Here is a 17,553-nt window from a genome sequence, read left to right on the forward strand (position 1 = left end):
TAGCGATCATTGAAAATCGAAAGTGAATTAAATCGAAGTATATAGTGGAAGAAAAATAAACCAATGTTAACAAACCGAGTTTTACTTGGTTCGGAGCCTTCGACGACTCTTACACCAAAGTCTACACTTGTCGAGTGCTTTTGTTGGGCAATCCACTAATAGTTTGCACAAATTTTACATGAGTTAAGTACAAGAACTAGAAATAAAAGTTACCAATAATAACAAAATGAGAAAGTCTTGGTCGCTGGTTGTCGGAGGAGCTTCACAACGTCGTAGGAGCATTTTTAGAGCACCGAGCAAGAGAGTGACTTGAAAGGTCAAGTCGAGCGATTCAAGAAAACATTGAAAAAGTTTAAGCTGGGATCTAAGTGTCTAAATATGGTACTTGGATTGCAACGAGCCGTGTACAACAAATCGGGACTTGGCTTTAACCCAAACAAAACCAACAAACCGTTTCTATCTCTAATTAGTCAAAATGTTAGAAATCAAGTCCAAGCACGAGTTCGTAAAAAATGTTTAACCAAACTAATTAAACCAAACCAATATTTGATCCCTAAGAGTCAAATTCATTACTTGGATAGACCATATCTAAGTTATGACTCAGGGGGAGCAAATAGAAAATTGGTTCAACCAACTTGATCTACTATGCATACTTAGGATTATTTTTACTTTTCTGCTTAGCTTAGAATGGTTAGTTAAAAAGATTTACCAAACCCTAATAACATAGCATCGGAATAGATTGGGATGATAGTACATCAAGAAAGCTTTGTCAAAAGTATGTCTAAGCTGAATCTTATGTATTCTACCTAGCGCACTAGACTTAGTGGATCTAACCGAAGCTACCACAGTCAAATATAGGCTAGTTAGAACAAAACTTAGTATTAACTTTTTTGGGCAATAAGATTTTGGGAAGTATTCAGCAAATGGTCCACCATTGATATATAAGAAGGTCATGTACCTCGCCACTGAACTGAAAACTTATCCTATGAAACTTGCTTGATTAACCCAAAGCAAAGTTTGAATCTAACATGAGTTAAACAACCTTTTTTATATAGGCTCTTTATTTAACCTAATTGAATCAACTTTAACTTAGCCTTAAAATCAAAATTCTAACCTAATCAAAATTAACTAAAACTTAAAATTAATTAAAACTTAAATTCAAACATAAATTAAACTTAAAACATAAATTAAATCTTAAAATCTAAAATTAATTAAAACTTAAATTAAAATTAAAACATAAATTAAATCTTAAAATCTAAAATTAATTAAAACTTAAATTCAAACTTAAAATAACTTAAATCTTAAAATATAAAATTAATTAAAACTTAAATTAAACTTAAATCTTAAAATATAAAATTAATTAAAACTTAAATTCAATTAATTTAAACTTAAATTTTTTAAACTTAATCAAATTAAAACCTAATTAAATTTAAATATTAAATTAAAACTTAAATCTCAAATAAGTTTAATTAAAACTTTAAAACTAAAACTAAAATTTAAACTAAACTAAAATTGAACTTAAAACTTAACTTTAAAATTTAATCAAAACTTAACTTAATTAATAAACTTAACTATTAAACTAATAAACTTAACTTAAATTAAATCAACATTATTCAAATTAAGATTAAATCTTAAATTTTAAACTCAATTAAATTCAACTTAAAATTAATTAAAACTTAATGTTAAAACTTAAATATAAAAAACTTAATTAAACTTAAAAATTTTAATTATTAAAATTAAATGTAATTATAAAAAAAAAGCCGGTTCAGTCGACCCATGTGCTATGTAATTAAACAAAAATATCAGTCGAGTGCCCTGATTATTTTATATCTCTTATATCCATGTGCTATGTAATGATCTCTCACCGTGTCTTGTGAGTTTAGTACTATTATTTCAAGTGAGACCCAAAATTTTTCTTTAGCCATGGATTGGTATTCTTGGTAGCCCGGAGGTGCAAATTATAATTCTGTTGATGAGCAAATGTCGAACATCTGTTGAGTATGTGGTATCTCATCCCACCCATCTGCCATATGCCACCTCTTCCAAAATGAAGCTGGCCCTTCCACAGAACCAACTGATGTTATCTACATGCTTTGTGGTAGTTTATCCCATCCACCTGCTATATGTCACTTCTTCTATATGACTGTTCCCTCTCTTCCAGAACTTTAGAATCTATTCTAGCCCGTATATCAATATGATTCAGTTCCTAGTATTTCTAGCTATGACTGTGGAGATCATCAAATTCAAAACTTTCAACCCTAGCACACTTTTAAGGAGGATGAGCAATCAATTCCATAGGAGCATATCCTTGATTTACCTCAACACTACAATCAAGATTTGGTGGACCATCAAAAGTTGGACAATAATTGTATTCAAAGTGTTGAGCATTCTTCTCAAGCAAATCAAAGTTCATCAGAATTTCAAGATGACTCAATATTAGATGGACAACAACAGTTGCAATCAGAAGAGCCAACTACCTGGGAGGACTCCTAAGACTCAGATATTCCTGCTCCCAGTCATGTAAAGACCAAAATACATGAATTAGAAGAGCTGTTAATGCAAGAGGGGTTGTTTCTTCGATCCCTACAGCAAGATGATGTGTCAAGTCAAAATTCAGAGCCTCAGTTGAAGGATGATTTGGAGGGGATGGAATGTAAAGCTGAAGGCAACTGTGATCATGATTCTGTAGCTCTACAGGACTCCTCTATTTCTTTGAATGGTGATGTTATATTTGATGACACTTCGATCATTGATAGGACCATTGATGCATCTTCAACTAGTCTTGTTGTTGTTCCTTTTGCAACTTCTGATAATTCATACTTGAAGGATGATGGGATCATAGAAGAGGTAGATGTTGATATTAATATGCAACCCTCCAAGTGGGAAGTGGTGGAAAATCAGAGACCCCAAGGCTGGACACTCCCACCTTTGCCCATAATTCACTTTTATCAGAACAAGGCCTCAACATCAATTGTGATCATCGTGCTCTTGGCCTGGGCACTTAAAGTGAACCTTCTCCTACCGTCAAGAAGAATCTTAAAGGAGAAGAAGAAGGAGAGGGAAATTTCTCATGATTTGCTTCCCACAATGAAAGCTCTCTCCGTATTTTGGGCCACTAGCTGGAAAGTCTGGAGGTATCTCACTCCGGCAAGATCATGATTTAGGCTAGCCGAATAAGGGGTCGAGCTAATGACCTTAAACAAGTGCTTCTTGGGAGGCAACCCAAGTTCAATCTTACTTTCATTTTAGTTTTAGTTTCTTTCTAGTTTCATAATAACTCTAATCCCTCTACTTAATTTTTCTTGTCTATTTCTTTTTGTAGAATTCAAAGTTGTGGAGGAATGTGAGCATCAAATAGAGGAGTATCTTTAGAACATCGATGTCTCAATAATTTGGAGCTCACTACTTGGTAACTTCTCTAAAATTCATAAATCTCCTCCATATTACATTTCTATTTTTCATTAGGATGATGAAAAGTTTATGTTTGGGGAGGATGTTTGGGTTTTGTTTTGGTTAGTGTTTGTCATATTTCTTAGTTTTTGCACATTTCTTTTTTGAAAATTTTCCTAGTTGCATCATTGATCACATCGTGATTGTTTGATCCTTAATGCAAAATACTAGCACGTTTCATCAAGATATTTATGTTGTGTGATTTGGTATGCTAGTATATCTATTGATCTATGTTTTCCTATCCATAGTAGCATGGAGTGAGCATTGTTATTACTAGAAGAATTTGAATGTTGGCCTAGTTTTAGGATCTCTTCACATTATGCTTGATTTTGATGGTAGATATTTTTAAAAATAGTCATGATTCATAGAACCGGACTAGCACTCTTGCTTCTATGGTGACCTCTCAACTACATTTTGGTTACTGGATAAACTCAGATCATGTAAGCTCATTTAGAAAAATCAATCTCCCCTCCCAAAAAAAGTTTGTTCAAGTTTAATACTTTGCAAACATTCAAAGGAAGGATAAAAAAATAAGGGATAAAAAATAGTTATCTTGAGTGAAAACTAGCAATTCACCCATTTGAGACCAAGTTAGGTTACTGGGGAAATGAATGCTATGTTTCTCTTGATACCAAGTATTCCTTTGAGACCTTATGTAGACAATGCATAGCATTTTTGTGGGGGATGAACCTTGCGTGTGGAAGGTAAGTGACTATCGCCGGAAGTATGAGGAACACGATTAAATGAAAAATTAACTAGGCTTAGAGATTGACACTTGAAAAAGTTAAGCCACTTATTACACTGAGCACGGAGAACTTCTACTTAGGCCACACTCAAATAATTTTTGTATCATGCTCATCAATGAAACTATATGATAGGTTCATGTTGATTCATTAGGGATTGTTACATGTCATCTACGTACATAAATCTAGATTGTGGGTTTTTCTTGAGGACAAGCAAAGGTTTAAGTTTGGGGGTGTGATGTGTGTAGATTATATACACTTTTATGCATACTTTGACTCACATCTACTTGTAATTCATGCATATAATGTATGCTTATTGAACCCTATTTCATTATGTTATACTTCTATTACATTTTGTTCGAAGATCTGCTCTATGCTTGTTTTGATTGATAGGACGCTATTTGGAATGAAAAGGGAGCAAAAATGCACACGAGAACAACTTCAGAAGAAATCAAGCCACGACCATGTGACCCACACGATCGTGTGACCCACACGGCCGTGTGACCCACACGGCTGTGTGACCCACACGACTGTGTGACCCACACAATCATGTTAATTTCCCCATAGCCAGGCATCACACGACCGTGCCAACAATCCGAGGCAAAGCAAGGCAAGACCATGCCAAATGGCACGACCGTGCCATTTCTCCAGAGGCCGTGCATGCCCAGGCTATGTGAGCCACATGACCATGCAGCATGTTCCAGAGAGCAAGTATAGCCAGGCCGTGTGAGCCACACGACCGTGTAGGCCATCCAGTGCTAAAAGAAGAACACGACCGTGTGAATCTACACGGTTGTGTCACCTTGGCTGAGAGGAAGATGCATAAGGCCGTGTGGACCACATGGTCGTGTCACGGGTCGTGTGGTGCCCGTGCCCTTCTCTATAAAAGGGGGTTTTCTCCACTTTTCACTCATCTTTGGCTTGGGGCTCTTACCCATTGCTTGGGGAAGGGTTCTCCCCTTTGTGGAGGCCCTAGATCTCCTTCATCTTTGCTGATCCGTCCTCCTCCTGAGCAAGGGAGAACTTCCAAGGACGCTATGCCTCAAAGATAAGCATTCTCTTCTCTCTATCTTCATGTATTGAGTCGTCGTTTGCTTTACTTATCATCTCTTGGTTGTAAATTCCCTTGCAATGGAGTACATCTCTAGATCTAGGATGTAGGAAGTAGTTGTGATGTATGAACTATGTATTTGGATATTTTCCTATGCAGTAAAGTGTTTATATCATCAACTATGTGTGTTGTGCCTTGTATGTGTTTGACGAAATGTGTGTGAGGTTAATCCATGTAGATGCAGGGTTTAGATCACCGAGTATAGGAAGAGCCTTGGATTGTAAGACCATAAGACCTTGTGACAGAAGGTATCCCTTACTTTCTATGACATTTCCTTGAAATGGGGATCAATTCTTGTTAGGAGGATTAATTAGAGTTTAGAGGGTTCTCCCAAATTAATGTTAGGAAGTGATCTGTGTAATCTAGGAACGTGGACCGTGGGACCTTGTGTGAGAAGGATATTCCCTATAATCGGACTTCCTAAATTACTTCTTCTACTTAATTACATTAATCTACCATTAGGAAGTGATCTATGTAATATAGGAACGTGGACCGTGGGCCCTGGTGATAGAAGGATGTTTCCTATAATCAGACTTCCTAAATTACTTGTAATGCCCGAAAATTCTCAAACTTATTTTAGAAATATTCTATAATTTTTCTGGAATTTTAGAGTATTTTTATGGAATTTTTAGAGTAGCTGAAGTAGTAAAAATAAATAGGACCGTAAAATAATCTACGCGGGAATTGAACCCGAGACCTATTGGGTCCTATGACTTATGGTGAACCATGGTAACCAGGTGAACCCAACAGGGTCGTGCTGAAAGGAAAAGAGATCAATTATATTTATGTTGGGTCGAAATACCCACTAGATATAAATAGAGAATTAATTAGTGAGGAGATAATTTTTAACGAGACTTCTCTTCTCCTCAACCTAATTCCGCCGACCCCTCTCCCTTTTCTTCCTCTCTCGGCGCCAACCTCAAGCAAGGTTAGGGTTCCGCCCAAGGGCACTTTTCGGCGACGACTTCGACACGAGGACGCTCCCCTCCGCAAGAGGAACGCGTAGACGCGAGAAGATTATCGAAAGGATCGTCTCCACCGGAAATCTAGCGATTAGAATCGTAAGAAAATCCGAACAGGAGGTAAGAAACCCCTCACCTGCGGTATAAGTAGCTATTCGTGTGATTTTTATGCATTAGTTTAGTCGTATGCAAATTTCAGCACATAAGGTGTGCACTAGCGTACACCAAGTGCTCGATAGAATGTTTAGCGCAGTCAAATGCAAATTAGGCATTTTATTAGCTTGGATAAATGCATTAGAAGCATTTACATAGCCTATTTAGTCTTGCTCCATCTTTTACAGGACCAGATGTCCAATGGGTGGGCTCCCACAATCGCCTCTAGGTTCAGATAACCTAGTTCTGGGTTTAGACAACCTAGTAGAAGCAAGACAATAGTTATTAGCTTATGTTCAGTATTTTACTTTCTCAGTGGCACTGTACTGGATTAGATATCCATTGGGTTGGGCTCCCATAGTCGTCCCTAGGTTCAGCTAACCTAGTAACCCTACTAGATTCGGAATTTACAACCCCGGGTTTAGTTAGGGATGCGCGCACAGCAAGTACAGTTGCCGGGCCCAAACAACAGCTTGATTATTATTTTAATCTACTTATGAATATAGTTTTCAACCATCACAAAATAGTTAGGTGAAATCAGTATAGCATTAGAATTTGTTAGAATTAGCTCAGTTTATGCTTCAGTTCAGCTCACTCTTATGATTATGTATGATAGCTCTATGTTCAGCTTTTGTTACACATGTTTTAGATAATACTATGCCATGACAAGCTTTTGGTTTCCAAGTATTGTATGATAGCATGCCATGTTTTAGTTTAATCAATACACATTTCAAATAGCATGTTTTAAAATCATGAAATGCATCGAATGCATGTTTTAGTGAGGTAGATGGTTTCTTACTAAGCTCTCAAGCTTACAGATACTATTTTCCTTATACTGCAGATAAAAGTAAAGGGAAGATGGACTAGCGGAGGCTGGAGGGCAATGCTACGAAGATGTGTGTGGGCAGGAACTTGGAATAAAGATCTTAGGGAATTTCAGCAAGCTTGTTTTAAGCATTAGAACCTTTTAGCATTTTATTATTTTGTACCTTAGTATGTTAATTGCTATGAATTAGTTAGTCATGCACCCTATCATGCTTAAAATACTATTTGTGTGATGTTAGAATGTTTTGCATTTAGTTTAGAATTGATATGAGTAATTTTGGCACGAACAGGTGTTGAAATCAGAGCTTAGCTGCAAAATCAGAAACTCCAATCGATCGGTGGATCGATTGGGGGTTCCCAATCGATCAGCTGATCGATTGGGTAATTGGTTCCGCGAACAGTAGGCTTTTGGATCGATCAGTCGATCGATCCAGCAGTTTCTGTCGTGAACAGAGAGCTCTGGGATCGATCACCGGATCGATTGACCAGTCTGGATCGATCAGTCGATCGATCCAGAATATTATCCCGAGCACAGTAGCGTGCTGGATCGATCCGACCCAAGTCCCGCATACAGTAGCCGGCTGAGTCGATCATTGGATCGATTCAACCGTTCCAATCGATCGGTGGATCGATTGGGAGGTCTGATAATAGCTGGGAAACGTTTATTTCAGTTCCTTGACCATAGGGGATGTAGTATATGTTAAGTACACTTTAGTTACACCCCTTAGTACATTTAGAACCATGAAATGTTGACAGTTTAGCAAAATTTTAATTAGTACAGCTTCCGCATCTAGATTTAAATGATGGTCATGGAATAGTTTATCACAGCATAATGTGACGGTCCGGCCTTACAGCTTAGTTAGTAGAAGGCGGGTCATTACATTACCTCTTCTACTTAATGGTGTTAGAACTTGGGTAAACTCTTCTATGCGATCTTCTTGGAATTGTACCAGACTCTAGTTAGAACTCCTATACGAGTGTAAACATGAAGTTAGGGAGATGAACAATGCATAGGGACATTAACTTGCATCACAACGAAACCCAAATCCTAGTATCTATCCCCCCTTCATTCACTTACGCTCTTTACTCTTTCTCCTCTTTTCTCTTTCTCGCTAACGTTTGTGAACCATTTTAGATTGTATAGATAATTTGATGTGTGAAGTTAACTAGTTCTTAATCAACAGTCTATGTGTGATCGATAATCTTTGTATTACTAATGATGCAACCGTGCACTTGCGGTGACGTAATAGCGAGAAGGCAAAGCTGATAGAGAACTCGGGTTTTAAGTTTTGGTACACTGGAAAGAGTAAAGCAAGAAATGAAGTGGGTATTATTATACATAGTTTGTTAAATGATGAAGCTGTAGGAGTAGTTAGAAAAGGGGATAGAATTATATCCCTTAAGATAATAGTGGTGAAAGAAACTATGAATATAATTAGCGTATATGCACCACAAGTAGGATTAGATGAAGCTACCAAATCAAGGTTTTAGAAGGACTTAGATGAAATATTATAAAATATTCCACCAAATAAAATGATTTTAATAGGAGGTGATCTAAATGGGCATATCAGAGTGAAAAATGAGGAATATGAGAGGGAACATGGGAGTTATGAGTTTGGAACGAGAAATGAGGAAGGGAAAACTATATTACATTTTGCGATAGCATACAACCTTATATTAGCTAATATATTTTTTAAGAAAAGAAAAAAACTTAGTTACATTCAAAAGTGGGAATAATAAATTACAAATTAACTTTCTTATGGTTAGGAAGAAGAATAGAAAGATTTGTAAAGATTGCAAAGTCATCCCTGGTGAAAGCTTAACTACCCAACATAGGTTAGTAGTGTTGGATATACGCCTTAAACATAGTATCAATAGAAAGAAAATACACTACAAGAAAAAAGCTAATAGACAACGCTTTTAAAGCGTTGTCTTTGTGCCTGAAAAAGTGTTGTTAAAGGCACTGTTGTTAAAAGTCTGCTCAACGACAACGCTTTTAAAGCGTTGTCATTTGTAGCAAAGACAACGCTTTTGCAACGCTTTTAGCGTTGTGTATTTTTTGCAAAAACATCATTATTGCAACGCTTTAAAAGCGTTGTTGTTTTTAGCAAAGACAACACTTGTGGAACGCTTTAAAAGCGTTGTCTTTTAAAAAAAAAATTAAAAAAAAATTATTTACAAAATCATTTTTTTATATTTACAAAACTATTAATTTTCTTTTACCATATCCAGATTCGAATTTGACATATAAAATAGCATTAATTAGCTCAGCTAATGATTTCAAACTCGTACCAAACAATAGAATTCAATTACAAAGTATTAGTATTTACAGGAGAATTCAACTATACACAAAGACTAAATATTTCTATTTCAAAGTAGTTAGTGACATTCAAATTTAAAACAAAAAAAGCACAAAATAGCTAGCCGGCCTCGAAGACAACAATCTGCATGCTTACTTCTACTAGATATATTGATCAAAATGGATTGACAGCTTGAGACTGGGATAAAACACCTACCACTGTGTATCTGTCACAGAAAACAATACCATCAGTATTATGCAAAAGAAATTTTCGTACGCTAAGGAAAATTAAGAAAATTTAGTCAACGATCAACAAAAACCAAAACAAAATTTCCTGTGCAGCGTCTGTAAAGTATAAACAATATATAAACGATGGATGTCACAGCAATGTAACCAATATTGACAATATTATATATAATATAGATATCATAAAGTGTGTAATTATCCATGTGATCATGTATAACAATTCCTCAACATCGATCTTCTACTAAACATCGTACATAATCATTGAGAGGTACCTATAATTTAAAAATGCTGTCGGATGAACTAGAATTCTAGAAAGCATGAGATTCACTTTCTTTACAATTTAAAAATGCAAGCTAAATAACATACAAGTTTCTCAATGGCTTTGTAGCTAGAAGAAAGTAATCTAGACAGTGAACTCTTCTTCAGCTCCTTGTTCACAATTGTATTGAGTGTAAGAGTTATTGCACTAACAATTTCCTCTTCCTCTTCATATGAAAGATTCCATTTCTCCAAGTCCTAGATATGAAAAGAAGTTACACAAAACAAATAACCAATCAATATCAATTTCTGAAGAAAACACCAAGATTGCCCAAATACATAAAAATTTAAAAAATAGAAAGCTTCCAAACATCTTCCAATATTTTAGATAAACACTCTTGATTGTTTACATGCCTTATAATCTTGGACTTATAAGCATTGGATGATCATATAGCTTACAAGACAGATGGTCTCCCCCTTCTGAAATATTCATAAAGGCTTTAGGAGGATGGTTTCATCAATACATGTACAACTATGAAAGTGATATTTCAGCATTTTTACAGGCCTACAATTTGTCAATGGTTCTATCTATCTAGAAGATACAAGTACTTTTTGGGTAATCGGTGAAATCTATTTTTTCATGCAGTTTCCCTATAACAACAGGATTAGAAGACAGAAAACCACAATTTCACTTTTTGGGTAATCAGTTCTATCTATCTAGAAGATACCAACAAATTTTATCAAGCTATAATGCCACAATTGACAAAATAAATTGTTTCCTACTATCAAGTTCTGGGGATTGACAAAATAAATTGTTTCCTGCTATCAAGTTCGATTTTGATTCTTTGAAATATTCTAATCTATGTGAAGATCAGTAAAAGTGTAGCTTTTGTGTCTTAAAAGATTTAAAACTAATAGGAAATTACAGTAAAAGCATAGCATCTCATCATTTCATACTCATTTAGAGGAGGGGGGAAAAAACAGGATCTGTCTGTATAGCACATTCTTACATTGCCACTGTAGCCAATTTTCATGTGAAAGGAATATAACATAGATACATTCAGATCATGCAGAACCCAAGTATATGGTACTGCTATAAAATTAACAGCAATAAATCTTTCACAGTAGAGAACAAGATGGTCATTCAACATCTACAATCAAATACTGATAAAGAACTTAAACTTAATGGTGGAAAAAACTATTCAAACAGATTACATACTGTAAAACAGTGAATACTAGAGATACATTGGAAGTTTCTTGGCAACATGGCCTGAACTAGCAATAGCGGATGTTAATTCAGTTACAACTTACAATCATTTCTAAACAAGGATGGTAATCCTCATTGCTTATTATCAAAACACTGTATAGTGGCATGAATACATTTTTGGTTGCAGACAGATATCAACATCAGACAAAAATTTCAAGCTATAGATCATGCAGTTTCTTGTTGCACCTTAAATTGCATGTATTACAACTACATCTATAGTATTTTGTTACCTCGGCTATCCAGATCAAAACTTCCAGATTTTATAGATCTTGCACAACTGCCGAAGCATCTTCACAAAGCTTACGCAATGCTGAGGAACAAGCATTTGAAGAAATTGATTTTGTGAGCTATTTTTCACAATGGGCTATTATTAAAGAAAAAATCTAAATAGAGGAAGCACTTGGTGATACACTAAGAAATGGTTGTCAGCTTTTACAAAGAGAAATTAGTGTTAATCCTCAAGATAAAAAAACATGAAGAATGTAGTCGTATTTGAAGCATTACCAGATATCAGAGCAATTTATAAGGGCAAGATGAAGTCCATTTCCATAAAGTCATTTCTGCACAGGTTGCTTCAGAACCCCATGAGACATCATCTCATCCACCGCATCCTTGGAGGAAGCAAGCCATGCGTAACGGACATTTGCATTGCCACAAATCTTTTTTGCCATTTCAACATGTTCTTTGAAGAGGTTAAATCAAATTTGACCTAAAACATGAGGGAGCTAGCCGGCAGCAAGGGGGAGTGTGGAGGTCAGCCAAGGGTAGGGGAAGGCGTTAAGAACCTTCTTGTTGTAGATGTTGAACACCACGTTCAGCGCTCACCATGCGGCAAAGTAAAATCCAATCTTGACCTTCTACACCACCGCTGATCGGCTCGCCGATTAGCTCTCCTCCTCGCCATCAATCGACCATTAGGGAACCCCCTTGGAGGTCTTCATGGAGAGTCATCCCTCCTCCATTAGATCAGCAACCAAGGCACCTGGACAAGGTGGAGATGCGTAGAGGTTGAGATCGACATCGTACTACTGCTCGCTTCGAGCGGCAGTGAAGGCTTTCAAGGCAAGGCGCGACTGGTGCTAAAAAAGCTCACTGTTTGAAGGTGTTCGGAGGAGAGATTCGTGGAGAGGGTTTTGTGGAAGAGAGGTTGGATGGAGAGGAGTTCGAAGGAGAGATTCGCGGAGAGGGAGGAGAAGACTATGCGTGAGTTGGTGAGTTGGTAGGAGAGATTCGGGAGAAAGGTGGGTGCCAAAGTGAAACCTAGGTCTTTTCTACTCCTTAGTTGCATCCAACAGTTCAGATCATCCTAGATTTAGATGAGGGCTTGACAATAGACAACGCTTTTTAAAAAGCATTGTGTTTGACCCATAAAAATCACTAATAGACAATAGTTTTTAAAAAAGCCTTGTTTATTAGTAAGAAAATAAAGAAATAGACAACATTTTTCACTAAAAGCGTTGTTAAAAAGAAAAAGACAACGCTTTTTTTAAAAAGCGTTGTCTTTTAAGTGTTGTAAAATCCCAATTTTCTTGTAGTGATATATACAATTCCTAGAATTAAGTGGTGGAAGTTAAAGGATGGGAAGTAAAATATATTTAAGGAGAAGGTAGAAGTAAAAGCATTAGGTGAAATACATGATGACTTTAATACAACATGGGATAAGATGGTATCAAAGTTGAAAATAGTAGCTAAGAGTGTATTTAGTGAGTCAAAGGGATATGTACCACTAAGTAAGGAATCTTAGTGGTGGGATGAGAAAGTACAAGAGAAAGTGAAGGAAAAATGAATATCTTATAAGGAATTATATATTTATAAGAATGAGGAAAACTTAAACAAATATACAATAGCCAAGAAAGAAGATAAGAAAGTAGTGAGTGAAGCAAAAAATAAAACTTTTGAACGATTATATCAAAAATTGGATACAAAAGAAGGGGAAAGAAATATTTATAGAATAGCTAAAGTGAGAGAAAGGAAAATAAGAGATCTTAGCCAAATAAAATATATTAAAGATGAATGTAATAGGGTATTAGTAAACGATGGAGAAATAAAAGAGCGGTGGAAGAGGTATTTTCATGAACTTTTTAATGAAGGTTTAGGTGATCAACTTAACTTAGGTAATTTAAGTAGTCAAATGAGCATAGAAATTTTAATTTTTATAGTAGAATTCAAACTTCAGAAGTAAAATAAAATTTAAATGAGATGCACAATGGAAAAGTCGTTGGACCAAATGATATTCCGATAGAGGTATGGAAGTGCCTAGGGAAACAAGGTATTGAATGACTTATAAAATTATTTAACATGATATTGAAAACGAAAAAAATATCTGATCAATGGAGGATAAGTACTCTAGTTCCCTTATATAAAAACAAGGGAGACGTACAAAATTGTGCAAACTATAGGGGTATTAAACTAATGAGTCATACTATGAAGCTTTGGGAAAAAGTAATAGAAAACAAATTAAGGAAGAGATCACAGTGACCGAAAATTAATTTGGATTCATGCTTGGAAGGTCAACAATAGAAGTTATATATCTTCTTAGACAATTAATTGAAAAAACCGGGAGCAAAAACAAGATCTACGCATGGTATTCATAGACTTAGAAAAAGCTTATGATAGAGTCCCAAGAGAAATTATATGGAAAATTCTAGAAAAGAGAGGTGTTAGTGTAACATATATTGAACTAATTAAGGATATGTATGAGAATGTAACAACCAGAATAAAGACGTCAGGCGGAGTAATTGAAGCATTTCGAATAAAGATAGGGTTACATCAAGGATCAACTCTAAGTCCCTATCCTTTTACACTAATTATGGACGAACTCACTGCACACATTTAAGACAGTACCATGGTGCATGTTGTTTGTAGATGATATTATTTTGCTAGATGAAACACATGAAGGAGTAAATGCTAAACTAGAATCTTGGCGGGAACCACTAGAAGGGAAAGATTTTAAGCTTAGTAGATTAAAGACAGAATATATGAAATTTAAGTTTAGCAATATTAGAATTAATGAGATAATTGTCAAGATAGGAGAGGACAAGTTGCCCGGAACCGAGAGATTTAAATATTTAGGATCATTTTTGTAAAATGATGGAGGGATTGAGAGAGATGTCATACATAGAATACAAGCATGATGGTTGAAATGGAGGGGAGCGTCGAGTGTTTTATGTGATCGTAAAATACCTTTTAAACTTAAAGGTAAGTTCTATAAAACCGCAGTTAGACCTGCCATGTTATATGGAGCTAAATGTTGGGCTATGACTCGAGTACATGAGTAGAAGATGAGAGTTATAGAGATTAGGATATTAAGGTAGATGTGTGGACATACGAGGATGGACAAAATAAGAACTAAAAGTATTAGAGAGAAAGTCAGAGTTGCATCTATTGAAGGAAAACTCCAAGTGACAGGTTTAAGATGGTACGGACATATACTTAGACGACTAATAAATGCTCCAGTTAGACGATGTGAAACTATGATAAAAATGCATATCAAACGAGGAAGAGGAAGACCAAGAAAGACTAGGTTAGCAATAATAAAACAAGATACAATTTATTTAAATATAGATGATGATATAGTTAGAGATAGAGCTCAATGGCATAAAAGGATTCATACAGCCGACCCCACCAGTGGGAAAATGCTTGGTTGTTGTTGTTGACCTTCTATTAACCGCATCTTTTTCAGTGCTTCCCTTCCTAACATACTACCCACTCCTTTCGCTCATCTTACTCTTAATCTTATGTATGCCGATTTCTTTGAGGGGGCACATCCCAAAAAGATGTCCACTGTACCACTTAGTCTAAATGACAACGCCCTTTATAAGATGGTAGTATCTTGCATTCATCCTTTGTTTTCTAGAGATCAAGGAGTTTTGCATCTAGTACATCTTTTTCTGATGTACACATTGAGACACCAACTCGACTTTGACTTGGGTTACCGGGTGTTCAAATCTATTATCTACTATTCGGGGTACAACACCTCAAATAAAGTTCACATGATCTAGTGTCATGTACTCACTACTTACATTGCTTCTCTAGGTGTGAGTTCACCGCGGTGAATTAATCGAGTTGTCCGATTTTGATCTTGTTGGGATTAGGCAGTTGTCTATAGTTGGGATTAGGACTAATACAGAAGGACTTATGTATAAACCAACCCATCCACGCTACACTCCAGATGTAGCCGAGGAGGATGTAGCTGAGGAGGAGCCGATTGCGGTTGAGGAGCACCATCAACAACCTTTTGATCCGGGTTTGCATTGACACCTCTTTTCAATACTGCTCAGGGTAACACTTCTGCACCCCCACCACCGACTAGTGACTTTTTTAGTCATCTTCGAGACGATATTTTTGGCCAGTTCGACTCCATAGAAACCATAATGATTGATCAATACAACTCTCTCCAAGGCCAAATTATAGATTTTCATCAGGATATGATTGATCGTGTTGATGCCTTAGAGAAGGAGCAGCGTAGGATGTTTGATTATCTTCGAGCTACCGATGATGATAAGGATGAGTGATTTTTGGGACTAGATACCTATTTTGATACACTTATGACTATTCATGTATTTAGTACTTATTAGTTATGAGTGCTTTTTATTAATGTGACTTTTAATATGCTCTTCAATTGTTCGTGCAAATGCCTTATAGAATAGGTCGTTTTCTTTATTACATGTTTTCAAAAATTATTACTAGTAGTTTTTTTAAAATTATATTTTCAAAATTCCCCTTTTCAAAATTGATTTCAAAATATTTGATCTTTTTGGAGTAGCCTAGGTCTTACCGTAGAAATGCATGTTCCTATAGTTTTAGCAACCAGCATCTCACAAGCATAGTAGGACACATTGCTTGTGTATTTTAAAACCCAGAATGGTGTGAAATATTTAAGACTTAGCCTAAGATTTTAGATGCTTAAGTTAGTACATCGCTATAAATCTGGACTTTAAACAAAACACATTGATCAATTTGGGCAATCTGGCTAGTACCAAGCTAGTTAGAATCACACACTCAAATTGACCAACCTGAATCAGTAACTGCTATCTTGTGATAGTTAGCTAAATATGAAGGTTGAGCATTTTATCATAAGGATATTTTTTTCTTCTAGTTTTTAAAATCATGCTTGGACTTTTAGGTACTTATCAATTTTGGGGGAGCATTAATAACATTTTCTCAATTATTTTTAAATTATTTTCAAAAGTACCTTGTACATATTTTCAATTTTTTCAAACTTTATCTTTAAAAATCTTTTCAAAAATTATTTTCAAATCTTTCTAAAATTTTTAAACTCACATTTAATCTTCAACTTAATTTTCAACTTAAATTGTTTTCACTTTCAATTTTTTTCAACTTAATATTTAACTTATCAAATTTCCAAAATTACTTTTTACCCTAAGAAATTTTTAAACTTTAACTTACCAAATTTTCAAATTTTGTTCCTTAACAAATTTTCAAAATTATTTTATACTAACAACCTTTTAAAATTTAACTTATCAAAATTATTTTCCCTACCAAATTTTTAACTTTACCAAATGTTCCTATTTTTTTACTACAGAAAATTTCATGTAACGACCCGACCCTCTTGGCCCATTTGGCGGCCCATTTGGCGACCCTCGGGTCGTCGACCGTCGGCCCTTATATCGTCGGCCCATTTGGCGACCTCTCATGTCGTCGACCGACGACCCTTGGCCGTGCCGTTACTCACTAGGACTTTCCACCCCTAGCCAGTGGATTTTTGCCTCCCCCAGGATTCGAACTCTAAACCTCCAGGCTTAAGTATTAGAGTTTATGAATCCTGGTAAATCTCACTTGGTTACCAGGATTCATAAACTCTAATACTTAAGCCTGGAGGTTTAGAGTTCGAATCCTGGGGGAGGCAAAAATCCACTGGCTAGGGGTGGAAAGTTCTAGTGAGTAACGGCACGACGGTCGACAACCCGAGGGTCGCCAAATGGGCCGCCAAATGGGCCGCCAAATGGGCCAAGAGGGTCGGGTCGTTACAATTTATGAATCCTGGTAACCAAGTGAGATCTCACTTGGTTACCAGGATTTATAAAATTGTAACGACCCAGCCCTTTGGGCCCTTTGGGCGGCCCATTTGGTGACCTTTATGTCGTCGACCAGCCCCTTGGGTGGCCCAGCCGGTGGCCCAGCCGGTGGCCCATTTGGCGACTTCTCATGTCGTCGACCGCCGGCCATAAGGGCCGGCGGTCGACGACATGAGAAGTCGCCAAATGGGCCACCGGCTG

The sequence above is a fragment of the Zingiber officinale genome, chromosome 7B, assembly GCF_018446385.1.
Source record: "Zingiber officinale cultivar Zhangliang chromosome 7B, Zo_v1.1, whole genome shotgun sequence".
Classification (NCBI taxonomy): Eukaryota; Viridiplantae; Streptophyta; class Magnoliopsida; order Zingiberales; family Zingiberaceae; genus Zingiber; species Zingiber officinale.